Source organism: Mustela lutreola, chromosome 1 (genome assembly GCF_030435805.1).
Source record: "Mustela lutreola isolate mMusLut2 chromosome 1, mMusLut2.pri, whole genome shotgun sequence".
Lineage (NCBI taxonomy): Eukaryota > Metazoa > Chordata > Mammalia > Carnivora > Mustelidae > Mustela > Mustela lutreola.
The window spans coordinates 36,357,204-36,374,076 of NC_081290.1; positions in this window are offsets into that span (position 1 = coordinate 36,357,204).

Below are 16,873 nucleotides of genomic sequence, written 5' to 3' on the forward strand. Positions count from 1 at the left end.
TCCCTGTCTGCACCTGCAAGGTCTAGCAGCTGGCTGGGCCCCGAGACTGGTCCCACCCCGGCTGGAAGGATGTGAGCAGCTTCCTGCCTAGGGCACGCATTTGGCTCCAAATCACATCCTCCTCTCTACTTTTCCCTTCCCCTGGCCTGTCCGGCACGGCTCGTTCTTTGACCCCTCATTGCTCCCAATCCTTGGTCGTAGAGTTCCTCAACCCAACCGGAGCCCTAACGTTTCGCTCTTCTAACCCCAGCCCCTTGCACTCTGCCTACGATCCTTCCATCCTGCCGTCTCACCTACACCAGGCAAAGAAGGCCAGCCCCCAGAGTAAGGGCTGGGGATACCCCAGGAAAAAAAATGGGGAAGAGCTGTGACTGAGGTGATGTTGGAAAGAGAAATCCAAAAAGCCAAAGAGGAGAAGGGCCTGGAAGGAGTATGCATTTTGTCCCTCTTGGACCCTGAGCCAAGAATAAGCAATAGTCAGAAATTCTCTCTAATAATGTTCTAGAACACCTATCACAGAGCCTATCTACCCAGATCACGTATGTTTCTGCGGAGAGCGTTACACCTTAACAGAAGTCAAGTCCGCACTCTTCCTCCGGCATGAGGGAAGGTGCTAAATCCGGGCAAGGGTTAACCATTTCAGGAGATTATATCAAGCTTGGGTTTAACTTTTAAACTAGATGCTAGAGGGCATGTCTTAACTGTCATGCTGGATTGTGAATTTCGAGTTTGGGTGTGGAAGCTCTGCCTCCTTTCTCTATAATCTACCCAGGTGCGCAGAGGACTTCAAAGCTGGTTCTAGAAGGAGGCTGTGGTGAATTAGCTCTGGGGAAAAAAAGAGAGCAAAGAAAGCGAGAAGCCAATGAAATCCTCCTCGATCAATTATCTTCACATTAATATTAAGATTCCAAAATCTTTGTCGTGTGAGGCTGCTCAACATTGAGGACTTTTCCCATTCCAGGGGATGATTGTGGGTCTGAGAAGCTCTGTCCTTTTCTGCAAGTGATTCTAATAGGAAGTTTACCCAGGGAAAGTTTGGACATTACACTAAGTGACTGAGTGGGACCTGTAGGACCTTGGTCTGTCCCCCAGCCTAGTACACTATACGTTCTCAGACCTTGCTCCTTGCTATTGTACTAACCATCTACTATGATTTCCTAATGGAGAATATAAAATGTGGTCACTTTAACATTTGCTTCTCTCCTATAAAGCAATTAAATTAATAAGCATAGTGCCCTTTTTTTTAAAATGAGACAATGCCACTGCCTAATTGACTAATATTCAAAAGAGTATATACTTGGAGTTGTATTTTTTAACAGTGATAGTGGGGCTCGATTTCATTACCATATGGAGAAAGAAATTCCTCCTTTTAAATGTCAATATTTGAGTCCTACTAACAGTCAAAGGGGATTTATGCATTTAGCCTAAAGTATATTTTACCTCTTGGCATTTTCAATGACTTGTGGCCCATGAATCATGAAAATGAAATCTTAAATCCCCAAGAAACCACCAGAAATCAAAGTTGGCATTTAGCATATTTCACGGTAATTATTCCCACCCCACTCCAAAATGAAAATGTTTGTTTTCCCCAATTTGTTTGCCTTTTTCATTTATTGACATTTTGGGAATTTCCAGATTCAATTGCCTGTTCTCCAGAGGGTAGAATAACTGAAATCGGAGTTTGGAAAGTCCTGTGTATTTAGTCAGAGAACAGGAAAGATCCTCAGAGAACAGGAAAGATCAGACATTCTCTCATTTCATAGAGGTTCCTCATATTTTTTTTTCTAGGAAAGATGATTTCTACTAGATTGTTTCATAACTACAATACATAAGACTTAAAAAAAATCTAGAAGTTCTAACAGCTTTCTGGTGAAAGTATCTACCGAACTTATTCATTCATTTTCCAGGAAACGACTGCACCAAGACAACTGGTTTAGCCATTTGTCATGCTACCCCCGAGCTTGCCAAAGAGCTGAGCTAGAATTACCCTGTTTCTATTCTCCCTCATATCATTTTAGCAACTAGTACTGATTCTTGCTACTTATTTCCAATCTCTTTTAGTCTGCGGGGACTTTTAGTCTTGCCTAGTTTCTCATAGAGGAGATTCTTGGTTTCCCTTTGGTGTTCATTCTCCCCTCGTCCACTTAGAATGTGTTAGCAAAGTACGGTGTTCTACCCTGCTCCCCTCACCCCCAAAGCAGAATTTGTACGTCCCAGTTTCCCTTGCAGATTGTTGTGACCGCGTGACGGAGTTCTCACTGACAGAATGGAACAGAAGTGCTGAGCACAACTCCTGTTCATTCTCGTAGAAGAACTTGGCTCACCCTCTGCTTCCTCTCCTTCTCTCTAGGCTGTCAGTTGTATGGGGCATTGGTGAACCTGTGGTGGCTATTCAAGGGAGGGAAACATCTTATGAGACAGGAGGAGCATTAAAATGAAAAACATCCCTCAGTGTCTGGACAAGCCACACTCTTGCCCTGGACCACTTGCCCATCTCTAGACTGTTACCTGAGAGAAAAGTAGATTCCTTTCTTATTTGAACCGTCTTATCGTGAAGTCTTTTTTTGTTACAGCAGCATCACGGATACTTGGCCCTGAGTAACACATTTCTTCAGCAAAAGAGAGGACGCTACGAGTGCACTCCCCTCTAGTTAGGTCCTACATATGGTGGAGTTTTGCTTTCTGTAAATCATGTGTTAAGAGACATAAAGACAAAGCAGAGGTTTTCAGATGAGAACAACAAGAGGGGTGAGGGGTTCCAAATGGAAGAAACTGAAAAAGTGTTCTCAGAGTACGAGTGCTGTTTCCAAATGTCTGAAGATCTGGTATGTGGAAGAATGATTCACCTCATTCTGTGTGGTTTTCGTGGATGGAAGTAGGACTCAAGGTGAAAACAGATTTTGCTTAAGACAAGGAATTTTTCTGGGGGCACCTGGGCAGCTCAGTGGATTAAGTCTCTGCCTTCAGCTCAGGTCATGATCTCAGGGTCCTGGGATGGAGCCCTGCATCGGGCTCTCTGCTCAGCAGGGAGCCTGCTTCCTCCTCTCTCTCTGCCTGCCTCTCTGCCTCCTTGTGACTTTCTCTGTCAAATAAATAAATAAAATATTAAAAAAAAAAAAGACAAGGAATATTTCTGGCTGTCAGCTCTGCATAGAAATGGAAAGGGCTACTCCAAGAATGCTGAGTTTCTTGCCCGTGGACACCTCTTAGCAGAGCCTAGATAACCATTTGGCTGGATCTCATAATGACTATATGCCATGTGTATATTACATAAATTGTCTCCAATTCTTAGAACGACAATAAAAAGTACATATTTTTTAATCTTCATTTGACAGAAGGAGAATCCAAGTCTCAACCAAGTTAAACCTTGCCAAAGTCCTCAGAGCTAGTTAATAGCAGAATGCCTGTTTTTTCTACCAGCCACCCTTAAAGCTGATTTACAAAATGGCTTAAATATTTCTTTTCAGATCAGAAATTCCACTGTCGTTCCTGAATCTTTGGTGGAAGTCCGAAGTATCAGAGCCAGAGACATCTCCAAAATGTTGGTGTGCCTTATCTTCTAAACTTTAACTCAGTGGCAAACTTACTTTGAGCCTTCCTTTCTATGTCAGAAATTTCCAGCAAATCACCAAACCATTTTCCTTTTTTACTTGGCATGCAACAAGAATACAACTTCCAGCTTCTGTTGCAGTGAAATGTGAGCAAAAATGATGTGGACCATTCCTAGATCTGGCCAGTAGAAACCTCCCATATACTTTCTTGGGTTGCTCCTGAATATTGACCCATGGAGTGGCCTTGACAGTTGAGCATTGAAGATGGCAGAACTTTTCAACCTTGATCCCCAAACTCTAGCCTGGTAATCCAAAACTGCTCAGCACAATGTAAGCAAGGGAGGCATAACCTTTTACTGTGTTTGAGCCTCTTGATATTTTAGTATCCATGCTAACAGCATTGAGCCTGCTTCATCTAACACTTCTTATCCTTAGCCACTAAATAGCAAAGATTGTCTCACCCCATCAGAGGACTCTGTACAGGGTCCGTGTTTACTGACAACTCTACAGAGGACTCTGTACTACAGGGTCACCCTGTTTACTGTTTACTGACAACTCTACTGGGCTGCTTACTTTGTAAGCCTGCAGTATTCAACCCTTCTGGGTTAACAAAGCAGAACTTCAGTGCAGTTCAACCTAAAATAATAGAAGACAACTGATTCTGTCCCCTCTCACACCTTTGACACCCACACAACTCTTCCCAACTGATAAAGAGGGATCAGCTTCTCTTTACAACAACTTCAGAGATTTTCAAATACATAGAGATCTGCCATAATTTGCCAAACGGTTGACGAATGGTACAGTCCTCCACTGGTTGGTGCTGTTAGAGTTTTCAGTATCTTTTTTTTCTCCCTTTCTTTTCTTTTTTTCTCTTTTACTTACAGAAGAAAAGCTACATTTCCCAATTATTTTAAAATTGGAAGATTTAGGGGCACCTGGGTGGCTCAGTCAGTTAAGTGTCTGCCTTCGGCTCAGATCTTGGCCCCAGGGTCCTGGGATCCAGCCCTGCATCAAGCTCCTTGCTCAGTGGGGAGCCTGCTTCACCTTCTCCCTCTGCCCACCACTTCCCCTGCTTGTGTTCACTCTGTCTCTCTCTGTCAAATAAATAAATGGACTCTTCAATTTGAAAAAATTTGGAATATTTAGCCACACTCACACTGCAATCAGCTGGTATTGAGGGGATCATCTTGAGACCAGTCATACCTTCTCCAGCTCTCCATACATCTAAGGCTCCTTTTATCTCAAAACTGACATGTCAGATGCCATGTATCTTTGTGAATCACATCTTTAAATATCTGGCCTTACAGGCCATTTGTACTTCTCTCTCCGTGTTAACACTGAAGTAGAGTGAATGATTAACAAAGAACTACCACTCTGAGAACTGCTTCTAAAGGAGATAGAACTCCTTTGGAAGACAGTGAACACTTCGTGTGCCTTGGCAGGAAGGGTCAGGAAAAGTCTCTCCATTATTATTGGTACAGAGCCTCCTTGTGGGAGCAGAGACCTAGGATATCAAAATTACTCTTTTTGGTCCCCAACTTGCTTTCAGCAACACAAAGTGTGAGATATAAAGCAAAGCTTTGAGAGAGAGAATAGAATTTTGTTGTTCCACTTTTAACTGAAAGCCCAAAAAGTGAGTATTGATTGGTTTGACTGCATCTAGACAGTTAAGCAATTTTCTTCTAATGCACCCCCCTCAAATCCCCAAACTGTAGCATTGAGCTACAGTTGTCACCATTAACCTCTTGGATGTTGGGCAGGTTCAGGTAACACACCCACAAGATGAGAGAAGCCAGGAGCTGGAGAAGAACCCAGAACAGAAGACCTTCACCTTTCCACTCAAAGGTGGTCGTCTGTGAGAGGATGAACATATGTGCAGCTGTTCCGGGGTTCCGACTCAGTCAGGGAACAACACTCCTACAGGTGTAGTGTTTGTTCTCAAAGTTCTGGAATATGCCAAAGGTTAGATGTGTGCATAAGTTTCATATGCAATGGTTTCCTTTTTCAAAAGTCTGAAAAACAGTTAGTACAACGTGGATCACTGACCTCCCAGAGAATTTTCTATGATTATGGTACACATGGGGGAGGGAGGTGGATGAGACAGGGCATTCAAGGCAAGTACCTGAAGCTGGGTTTGCCCAACCTGTTGTATGGGTAGTACTGAAATAAGCACAGCTATTTGAAGTGGTACATAAATGTACATTTTAAAAATGTTAATAATGTGACACTGACTTTAACATGAATTAGGATAAAAGTAACACAACGATGTTTCAGATCTGTGATTACATCAATATAAGTACGAAGGGTGAATAAAGAAAAATGTAGGCTATTTAAAGAGAAATATCAGGTTTAAATAAGAATATAGGGACTGCCGCTTCCAGTCAAAACAGAATAACAGGGGTCAGATTTATTTTCCCACCTGAAACAACTGGAAACAAAAACAAGCACACGACGTGATACCACTCAAGAGAGTGGACATCAGGCTTTGATAGTGGTTGGACAAAGTAGATGAGCCCTATAACTGCCTGTCCTCTTATTACCTGGAGAAAGTTTCCAGGTCATGGCACAGGAATGGGGGACCCAATCAAGGCTGGGGAGTAGTTGTCTTGACTCATAGAGATGACCCTGAGAGTGTAGAGGAGCCAGCTCTCTGTGAGCAAAAATAAACGACTCTCTAAGCCTGACTGCATATTAGATACAAAAATTGACCCAAAATGTATCACAGATCTAGGGGCGCCAGGGTATCCGAGTCAGTTAGGTGTCTGCCTTCAGCTCAGGTCATAATCCCAGGGTCCGGGGATCAAGGCCCACGTCGGGCTCCGTGCTCAGCAGGGCATCTGCTCTCTTCCCTGCTCGAGCCCTCTATGTCAAATAAATAAATAAAATCTTTTTTAAAAAAAAAAAAAGGATCATCGACTTAAATGTAAAATACAGAACCACAAATTGTCTGGGGGAAAAAAATAAGAGAAAGTCCTTATGATGTTGGGTTAAGCAAACTTCTTCTTCTTCTTCTTCTTTTTTTAAAGACTTTATTTTTTCATTTGACAGACAGAGATCACAAGTAGGCAGAGAGGCAGGCAGAGAGAGAGGAAGGGAAGCAGGCTCCCCGCTGAGCAGGGAGCCCAATGTGGGGCTCGATCCCAGGACCTTGGGATCATGACCTAAGTTGAAGGCAGAGGCTTAACCCACTGAGCCACTCAGCCGCCCCTAAGCAAACTTCTTTAGATGAAACACAAAAGGGGTGCCTGAGTGGCTCTGTCATTGAGCATCTGCCTTCGGCTCAGGTCATGATCCCAGAGTCCTGGGATAGAGTCCCACATTGGGCTCCCTGCTGGGTGGGAAGCCTGCTTCTCCCTCTCCCACTCCCCCTGTTTGTGCTCCCTCTCTCCCTGTGTCTCTCTCTGTCAAATAAATAAATAAAATCTTTTTTAAAAAAGATGAAACACAAAAAGCATAATCCATAGAAGAAAAACAATAAATTGAGCTTTATCAAAATGAAGACCTTCTACTGTTAGAAAAATACTATTAAGAGAATGAAAAGACAAGTCATGAAGTAGGAGAAAATATCTGAAGATCTCCAATCCAGTAAGGGATTTGCATTCAGAATGCATAAAGTATTCTCAAAAACTCAATAAGAAAACCCACAAGCCAATTAAAATTGGACAAAAGGTTTGAACAGACATTTCATCAAAAAAAGATATATAGATGATAGATAACCTCATGAAAAGATGTGAATATTGTTAGTCATTAAACAAATGCAAATTGGAGCCATAATGAGATACTACTGCTTGACTATTTAAATGACTAAAATTAAAAAGATGGAGGGGCAACCGGGTGGCTCAGTCAGTTAAACATCGGACTCTTGGTTTTGGCTCAGGTCATGATGGCAGGGTTGTGAGATCCAGCCCGGAGCTGGGCTCCATGCTGGGTGTGGAACCTGCTACCCCTCCCCAATCCCACCCACACATACATGCGCCTTCTCTCTCTTTCTCTCTACTGGTGAGAAGGAATTATGGCATAACCAAGTCCAAAAACCATCTGGTAGTTTCTTAAAAAGTTAAATAAATACCTATCCTGTGATTCAACCATTTCCCTGCTACATAAACAAAAAAGAAATGAGAGCATATGTCCATACAAACACTTGTACAAAGACATTCATAGTAACTTTATATGTAACAGCCAAATACTGAAAAGAACTCGTATGTCCATCAACAGGGGAATAGACAAACCAAGTTGATATATCCACACAATGGCAAATGTCTCAGTCACAAAAAGAAGCGCATTACTGATACACCCAACAATGTGGATGGATTTTGAAACATTTATTTGAGTTAAATGAAGACAGACAAGAAGTGTATACATATGGAATGATTCCATCTGGATAAAGTCTATAAAGTGCTAACTAAGCCACAGTGATCGAAAGCCCAGCAGGGGTTGCCTGTGGGTAGAGGTCAGGGAGGAGAGGGAGGAGAGATTACAACATCATACAAAGAAGCTTTCTGGAAGGGATTAACATACTCAACTGTGTACCTCTGTTGTGGCGATGGTTGTGTCACATCAAAACTTGTCAAATCGTACCCTGTAAACATATGCACTTTACTGTATGTCAATTAAACCTCAATGAAACTGTTAAGAAAATACGAATATAGTAAGACTGATGGATCAAAGACCTGTACCTCTGAAACTAATAATACATCATATGTTAATTTAAAAAATATGAATATAGCTACTATAACAAAAAATTAAAGGCTGAATGACTAAATCTTGGCAATAAAGCTCGAATTTATCCCATTTTTCTCATCCCCACTCCTCTTCTCTTCCTCTCCCGGACTTGCCCCTCTCTTATTCTTCCCACGTGAGAATAGGTGATGAAAATTTGGGGCCACCACATAGAAGAGACCCTGGCCTCAAACTAAGAAAGGACTTTCTGATAATTTCTGCTCTTGAGAGGTGCCATCAAATAGGTCGTTTGCTAAAACAGGGAGCTCTCCATCTCCGGGGTCCTCCAGCACAGACAGGATGAACACTGAACAGGGAAACTGTAGCATCAGATGGAAGGTGATGGACCATCAGATGGACACATCAGTGGCTTTCAAGCTTTCTTCCCTTTTTCTTAAGTCATAAAACTCTTTCTGCAAATGCATGGGATCTTAGGTGGAAGTCAAATATTTAGAGAAGACAAAAGAGGCGTTTCTTTGAAAAAAGCTAGGGGCACAGAATCCTGCCAACTTGGTGTCATCTCTTAGCTACGGTGGTGGCCCTTCCCCGTCTCCTTGGGTAAGTCACTTCTCTGCGTTCCAACTCTGAAGTTCTAGAAACATTTAGTTGCAATGGGAGTAGATGAGGTTGGGGTTTTTTGTTGTTGTTGCTGTTTTTCATTTGTTTTTTTCTCCCCCAAACCATCCCATTTAGAGCAGGAGTTTGAGGGGAAGGTCAGACCCACACGTCTTACTCATCTGAGAAAAAAGTGGGCCCTATTTGCAATAGAAGAGGCAGTTCTTTTCTTTGCAAACAAATCCAGTAATTATAACATTGATTGTCTTTTTCCCAGAGGGACTATAATACAGCTACTATTTATCCAGATGTACCAGCTCTTTGCTTTCTGAGAAAGAAAGGGTTTCAAATAATGGTTATTTAATAACAGTTTGGTCAGTTCTGTTTCTTTTCAGACCATGCATTTTTTTTTTCTCCCTTTAACCCTGAAGATGCCAGCTGTATTTGACCACCCTTCGGCCAAGGAGAGAAAGGATGCTCTGTTTTTGTATTAGTCAGAAGGATGAAAGTAATTGTTGTGAGCAGCTACTGAGTGCACAAGGGTTCATTTTGATGTGTCAGCTTGCCCAAATAGCCAGACATTTTGTCAAATGTTGTTCTGGATGTTTCCATGAGTACGTTTTTGAATGAGGTTTACATTTAAAATGGTGTACTTTGAAGAAAGCAGATTGCTCTCTTTGACACGGTTGGGCCTTGTCCAATCAGCGGAGGGTTAAGTAGACCAAAAGGCAGATCCCCACCAGCAAGGTGGGCGGGGGGGTTCCCCCGGCTGACAGCCTGCAGACATCATGTACATTGTCAGCTCTATATTACACAGCTTTTGCCCTCAATTTGCAATTCTCCTGAGTTCTAGCTTGTCAGCCTCCCCTGTTAGATTTTGAACTTACCAAACCTCCACAATCAAGTGAGCCAATTCCTTAAAACAAATCTCTCTCTGTATAACACACATCCTATCACTTCTGTTTCTCTGGAGGACCCTGACTAATACACCGTGCTGGAAGTATTTTAAATCTATTAATTCATCTGATTTTCAAAGCCGTCCTATGAAATTTGAACACAATACTTTAAGAGCAGTTACTCTTTCACAGGCAAGGGAATGAGGCCTAGTGAGATCAAGTGACTTGCCCAAGGTCTCCAAGCTGGAGGTGACAGAGCAACGGGTGTAACCTTAAGTTTGCAGCCTGAGCCTGTTTGCTTTCCCACACCAGCCAGCTCTTAGCAGACTTTGGCCTCAGGGATACTGAGCAGGCCTCAGCTTCCAGAACCTGACCTTGACCCACAGCATTTTTCCTGTCAGGGGGCTCCTGGGAGACTGCCTGGCATCTTTCCTGGGTCTTGACGCATCTGACCCTCTCTGGTAAACGCAGGCAAGATTCCTCACTGGCTAATCCTCAGGCTTCCTCACCTACAGGAGAGTAAATCACTTCATCAGCTTGTCACGAGGACGAGATGCGCGTGTCAAAGCATCCATCCCTCTGCCCGCACCTGCAGGCACTCATGCTCTCCCAGGGACTGAAGTGACACCGGTTCACTAGACCCTGGTCTTGGGCACTCCCAGCTCCTTAGAGAGCAAATCCTCCCTTGTGCTGTTTGCGCTAGACTTTGAGGGTTGCCACAGCAGAATTCCACAGGCTGGGAGGCTGCGGGACCACAAATGTATTTCTCACGGCTCTGGAGGCTGGAAGGCTGAGACCAAGAAGATAGCAAGGTTGGTTTCTGGGAAAACCTCTCTTTGACTCTCTGATGGCCACTTCCTCCCCATGTCTTCATATGGTGTTTCTTCATTGTGTCTTCAAATTTTGTCTCCTTATAAAGACACTGGTCAGATTGGATTAGGGCCCACCCTGATGACCTCATTTTAATTTAGTCATCTCTTTCAAAGGCCCTGTCTCCAGAAGTAGTCACCTCCTGAGAACTGGAGGTTAGAGCTTCAAATATGGATGTTGGGAGGGCACAATTCAGCCTGTAATACCGTTTTCCCCACCAGAGGCCAAGGACCTGTGGCCCCAGGACCATCTTTCTTACCTGCCACTACTAAGATTATGCACTAGATTTTTTTTCTGCCTGGGTGTTCCCTCAAACTTTCTCCTAGTTCGGCGCTCTCTCTTCATGATTATGCTAAGAGACCAACTAAGCGGATCAGAAATTAAACGCCAATAGCTCACTCAAGTTCTATAAACTTATCTTTGTCCAATGATTACGGAAAGGCAACTAGAACAAGCATCACACACATAGAAATTGCTTCATACTTTTATTTATTTATTTATTTATGAGGATTTTATTTATTTATTTGTGAGAGAGGGAGAGAGATAACAAGCAGGGGGAGTGGCAGACAGAGGGAGAAGCAGGCTCCCTGCTGAGCAAGGAGCCCAATGTGGGACTCTATCCCAGGACCCTGGGATCATGACCTGAGCCAAAGGCAGATGCTTAACCACTGAGCCACCCAGACATCCCTGCTTCATACTTTGAATCTGTAAACTACACCTCCCAACCCTTCCACCACCACCACCTCACACACACACACACACACACACACACACACACACACTGCGCTCACCTTTTCACACCCAGCAGGAGCAGAAAGGCATTTTGAGGTATAATTCAAATAGCAATTATATGTCTATGTCTATGTATGTACATATGGATATATGATACATACATGAACTCTTGACTCCAGTGACTGTGGCATTCTTTAAATTGGCTCCTGCTGACAGGGACAGGGCTACAGGGCTACATGTGTTCACACCATGGGTCTTATAATTCTGTCCCTGTTTATTATGACTTAGGGTTTTTCTTTCCTCCTAACATTGTAAAACTCCAAGAGAGAGAGTCTCTGCTTGGGCTGGTCACCATCCAGTATGGTCTACTCTTACTGGTAATAAGGCCAGAGTATCTTCATAGATCAGTCTTTCTGATGTCAAGCCTACTTTTGGTTGCTTTTGGCTGAGGCACCAATACTGGGTCAAATCTTGGAAACATAGGGAAGTAGGGTCTTATGGTATAAACAGAGTGACTTGCTTAGAAAGAACCTAAATGACCAGTTCCTAGGAAGAGAGTGTGAAAAGGTAGGTGCTGGTCTCTGTGGGTCTCTCTGGGGCTCTCAGGGGCCCACGGTGAGGATTCACATCCTGTCGGCAGAGTAGCTGCCATGTTGGCAAAGTTCACTTCCTTTTGCTGATAGTCTGCTCCAAAATTCAATCCATTTTAGTGAACAAATGGATTTCCCAAGTCTCAAAATTAAATTTTACCGAACTGGATGAAACACAGACCTCTTTCTATGTTATTTGAAATCATTTAATTAAGACATAAAACCAAATTACAAAAGAGTAAGGCATGTGCAAAGACTATAGTTTTATATTCTAGAAGAAAGAGAAATAGCTATGGGGAAAAGAAAGTCAGTCTGGGAAGTCGTCCTCACCCTCTTTTTTTCCTTTTTTGTCTTTTAAACAACATTTTAGGTAGAGCGTGATCTTCTATGGTTGAACTTAAATGAAGAGTATAGGGAACAGGAAATCAATGGGAATCATATCTTAATGAAAGCTCATCTAAAACAGTCCAAGAATCCATAAGAGATTCATTCCGATTGGGATTCTGGAAGTTGGACGAAGGACCCGAGATGGTAACCCAGTGATTGATTCCTGCCATCAGCAGCACATTCATTGCTCTCCTCCCTGGAAGGCTTAGACAAACTTTGCCTCATTCAACAAGCTCTCAATCATACTCATGGAGTCAAGACTTCAAATGGGGCATGATTATAGCTTTAATAGCTATTCCAGGTAGAACTGATTCGCACGATGTGGGATCTTGGCAGCAGTTTAATTACTTTAGGGTAATGATGTGAATCTCAGTCAGGGGCCAATTTTGGCACTGCTGGTTATTATGTATAATACTTAATATGATTAAGTGTGTTGCTTTAGAAACTCTTTTATTCCCCCTCTCTGCTAATATTTGGAGCTTGTTTTCAGAACCTGTTGTATGGACAAGGTTTTCTTCCCCTCATTTTTCTCTGTAGGGCAGGATATATTCTTGAGAGCGCGGTATCTTTATTTACTGATTAAAAAATAAAGAGCATTTTCTGGAAAATTTTTGCAGGGATAAAGCAAAGGCGGGACTTCTCTGTTTTCTTCATTGTCCTTCTCTTGTCTCCTTCTTTCCTTGCTTATTTATTGCCTGTTTGGTCTCTTCTCCCACTTATCGTTCTTCCAAATGAATTCAAGTTTCCAAGCACTGATGCGAAGACCTTAGCCAAGAGTAACAACTCCCGTTTGCTGATTGCTTACTGGGTGCCTGCAGTCACTGCAAGCACTTCCCTTGTCTTGTTTCATCTCGTCACAAAGACTGCGTGTCTCCCATTATACAGGCAAAAATATGAAAGCTTGGGGCCCCTGTGTGCCTCAGTCAGTTAAGCGTCTGCCTTCAGCGTGGGTCATGATCCCAGAGCTCTGGGATCGAGTTCCGCATCAGTCAGGCTCCTTTCTCAGCGGGGAGCCTCCTTCTCCCTCCGTCTGCCGCTCCCTCTGCTTGTGCTCTTTCTTTCTGTCAAATAAATAAATAAAATCTTAAAAAAAACATGTATGAAAGCTTATATAGGTTGGGCATCTCACCCATGATGGTATAGCTAGTAAGTGTTGGCATAGGGATTGAAATCTAGGGGCTCTATGACCCCTAGTATGAGCTTTCCCATACTAATTTTTACCAAAATCTTGTAATTGTGAAAATAGCTTGTCTCTCTCAAAATAATAGTCATTCCTATGACTGCTATCCTGCAACATACATTCGTTGGGGAGTTATTATATTTCAGGAGCATATCGGAGGCTCGGGGCGTGAGACACAGCCTCTGTCCTTGAGTAGCTATAGCCTTCTGGAGGTAATTACAGCAGCGTGAGATAATTGTTATGGTGGGAAATCACAGAAAATGTCTTTTAAAATAATGTCACTGTGGCCATTCAGAAGGATATAATGCATCTCTGAAAAATCCCAGTTAATTTCAGCCAGAATTACTTCCTGCAAAAGTATGAAGAAAAGCCAAAGAGTCTTACATAGATGATACTCTTGTCAAATGTTAGCCATCGCTGATTATCTCCTGTGGTCAAAAGCAAAGGCAATGAGTTCTAGAATTACATTGCCCTGGCTTCAAAATTTTGCTTGTTTTCTTATTAATTGCGTATCCTTAGCAATTTATGCAAACTCTCTGAACTTCTGTTTCCTCTCCTGTAAAAAAAGGTGAGAACAAATCTTACCTCCTCTGGTTGTTTAGACGAGGGATCAGCAAACTTCCTTAAAAAGACACAGAGAGTAACTATTTTGGTTTTTGCTGGTCAGGCCATCTCTGTCACAAGTGCTCAGCTCTGTCATTTTGGTACAAAAGCAGCCAGAGATCATATGTAATTGAACAAGTGTGCCTCTGTCCTTCTTTTTTTTTTTTTTTTTTTAAAGATTTTTTTTATTTATTTGACAGAGAGAAATCCCAAGTAGGCAGAGAGGCAGGCAGAGAGAGAGAGAGGAGGAAGCAGGCTCCCTGCTGAGCAGAGAGCCTGACTCGGGACTCGATCCCAGGACCCTGAGATCATGACCTGAGCGGAAGGCAGCGGCTTAACCACTGAGCCACCCAGGCGCCCTGCCTCTGTCCTTCTAATAACACTTTATTTATAAAAACAGATGGGCTGGATTTGGAGCATATGCCATAGCTTGCCAACCCCTGATTTAAAGGAGAAAAGGGGGAAAAGGGGAAAAGCAAACTCAACATATGAATGTTTCTAGTATACCATAGGTGCTCAAAATCGTTCCTTTCCCTTCCATCTTGCCATTCATTCCACTAGGCAGCACAAAGATGCATTCAGTCACTGTATCTCTCTTTTGAGACCCTCACAGTCCAGTTAGGGTGATTAGACATGGGAAATACAGACAGCAATATAAATTTGCAAATACCAGTTGTGAGGGGAACAGAGCAAATTGGAAGTTATAGGGGTTGAGTGAGGGGAAGAGCAGAAGAAAGAACTTCCAGGTAGGGAATCCAAAGAAGGAGGGATGCCCTACGTGTTTTCAGAGGAAGCTGAGTGGACATTAAGTTTAGGTGGAGAAGTGGGGGCTGAATGTCAGGTTCAGGAGTTTATAGCTTTTTTTGTGGATCTCTACCAATGGGCCATTGAGGGTGTTTGAAGAGAGCACAGGAAGCTCTCAACAGATATTTGCTGAAGGAATCAGTTCCTTTGAAGTGATTTGTGTGATGGTTGGGCACAGAGTGGCTGCCGAATGACCAGGTGGTGAGGACTCCGTCCTGGGTAACAGCAGTTAGAACCGACCAGAAAGAACAAATCAAAATACACTGAGAAGGAGAGGGCATGAGCTGGTGACTGAATGTCGGCAAGACTGGGACTGGTCAGAGTTGTCACTGAGGTAGAAGTCTGGTGGCCCACAGAGCAGTGTTGCCAGAGACAGAATAAAGGATGTCAGGGAGGCTGCTTTTTGCAGGAAACATCACAAATTTAGAGTCCCTGAAGAACATCCCAGTGCAAATGTTTAGTACAGTAAGATGGGCTCAAGAAAGAGATTGACTCTAGAAGTAGAAATTCAAACTTATGATGCAGACTCATGAGAATGGACGACATATTGATTCTAGATGATACCTGAAGATCAAAATAAGTACCTAGTGTCGGGACAAAGTCAGGTACCAAGCCTCTCCTCAGAAATCCAGAAGCACCTCTCTGTTTCATCCTGAATGTAATGGCAATGGAAGCTCTGAAAGACTGGTAAGATCTCACAGCACTTTTGGTCTTTTTTTAATATAAAAACAAAGATCAGGAAAAGAATTAGATAAACCCTACAATTCTGATGTCAAGCAACTTCTCCCAGGGCTCCTGGGTGGCTCAGTTAGTTAAAAGATGGCCTTTGGCTCAGGCCATGATCCTGGAGTCCGGGGATCAAGTCCCACATCAGGCTCCCAGCTCCGTGGGGAGTCTGCTTCTCCCTCTGACCTTCTCCCCTCTCATGCTCTCTCTCTCTCTCTCTAATAAATAAATAAATAAAATCTTTTAAAAAAGAAAGAAACTTCTCCCATACAGTCCTGAGAAAAAGACACAGAATGTGAACTCCTGAACTATGTAAATTCTGATACATAGACCTAATGCAGAGTAATCCCCCTGAATTCAGTCCGTGGGAGTAGAAGAAGTGGAATTGTGTCAGCAATGATAATGGCAAAACAACCCTGGGATGGGGCACCTGGGTGGCTCAATTGGTTAAGCATGTGCCTTTGGCTCAAGTCATGATCTCAAGGTCCTGAGATTGAGTTCCAGGTCAGGGTCCCTGCTCAGTGGGAAGTCTGCTTCTCCCTCTCCCGCTGCCCTTCCCCACTGTTTGTGCTCGCTCTCGCTCTCTCTCTCTCAAATAAATAAACAAAATCTTTAAAAAACCCAAATACCCTAAGACATTCCTAGCATCTTTTCGAATGTGTGTATTCAATCATGACTTAGCAAAACTACTTTCAGATACAGATCCTAATTTGTTGCTCTGCTAAATAAATACAATTTTCTGCTAAATCTTATGCCAAATACTCAGATCTCAAGTTGATCTGTTCCTTTCTCTCACCTGACAACTTTTCTTGCTACTCCTGTGAGGAAGGGAATCCCCTTTGAGCAGCCAGAACAACAAAAATGGGTCTTTCTAGAGTAGAGTTGTCTTATATTTTCCTTACATAACATCAGAAAAGTGTTACTCAGAGATATTACATCTGGCCTCGTTAGACACCAACTCCCTATTAAATCGGTGACTTGTGGAGAGAGGTGTTACCATCTGAAACAGTTCTCGAAGGGGTTTTATTCTCCACTTTCCTTCTACTTATTCCTTGAGCCCAGCGAAACACATCGCACTTATGTCATTGCAGGGTCAAACAGAACAGCCTTTTTCAGAAATACAGAGCAGTGAAGTAATCATAGGATTTTACAGTCGAGCTCCAGGCCTTGCCAAGACCTTGCCAACTTCTCACTGTTCAAAGAGAGAAAACTCAGACCTGGGAGGGCTGAATGACTGACTAAAAATGAGTCAGCGAGTAA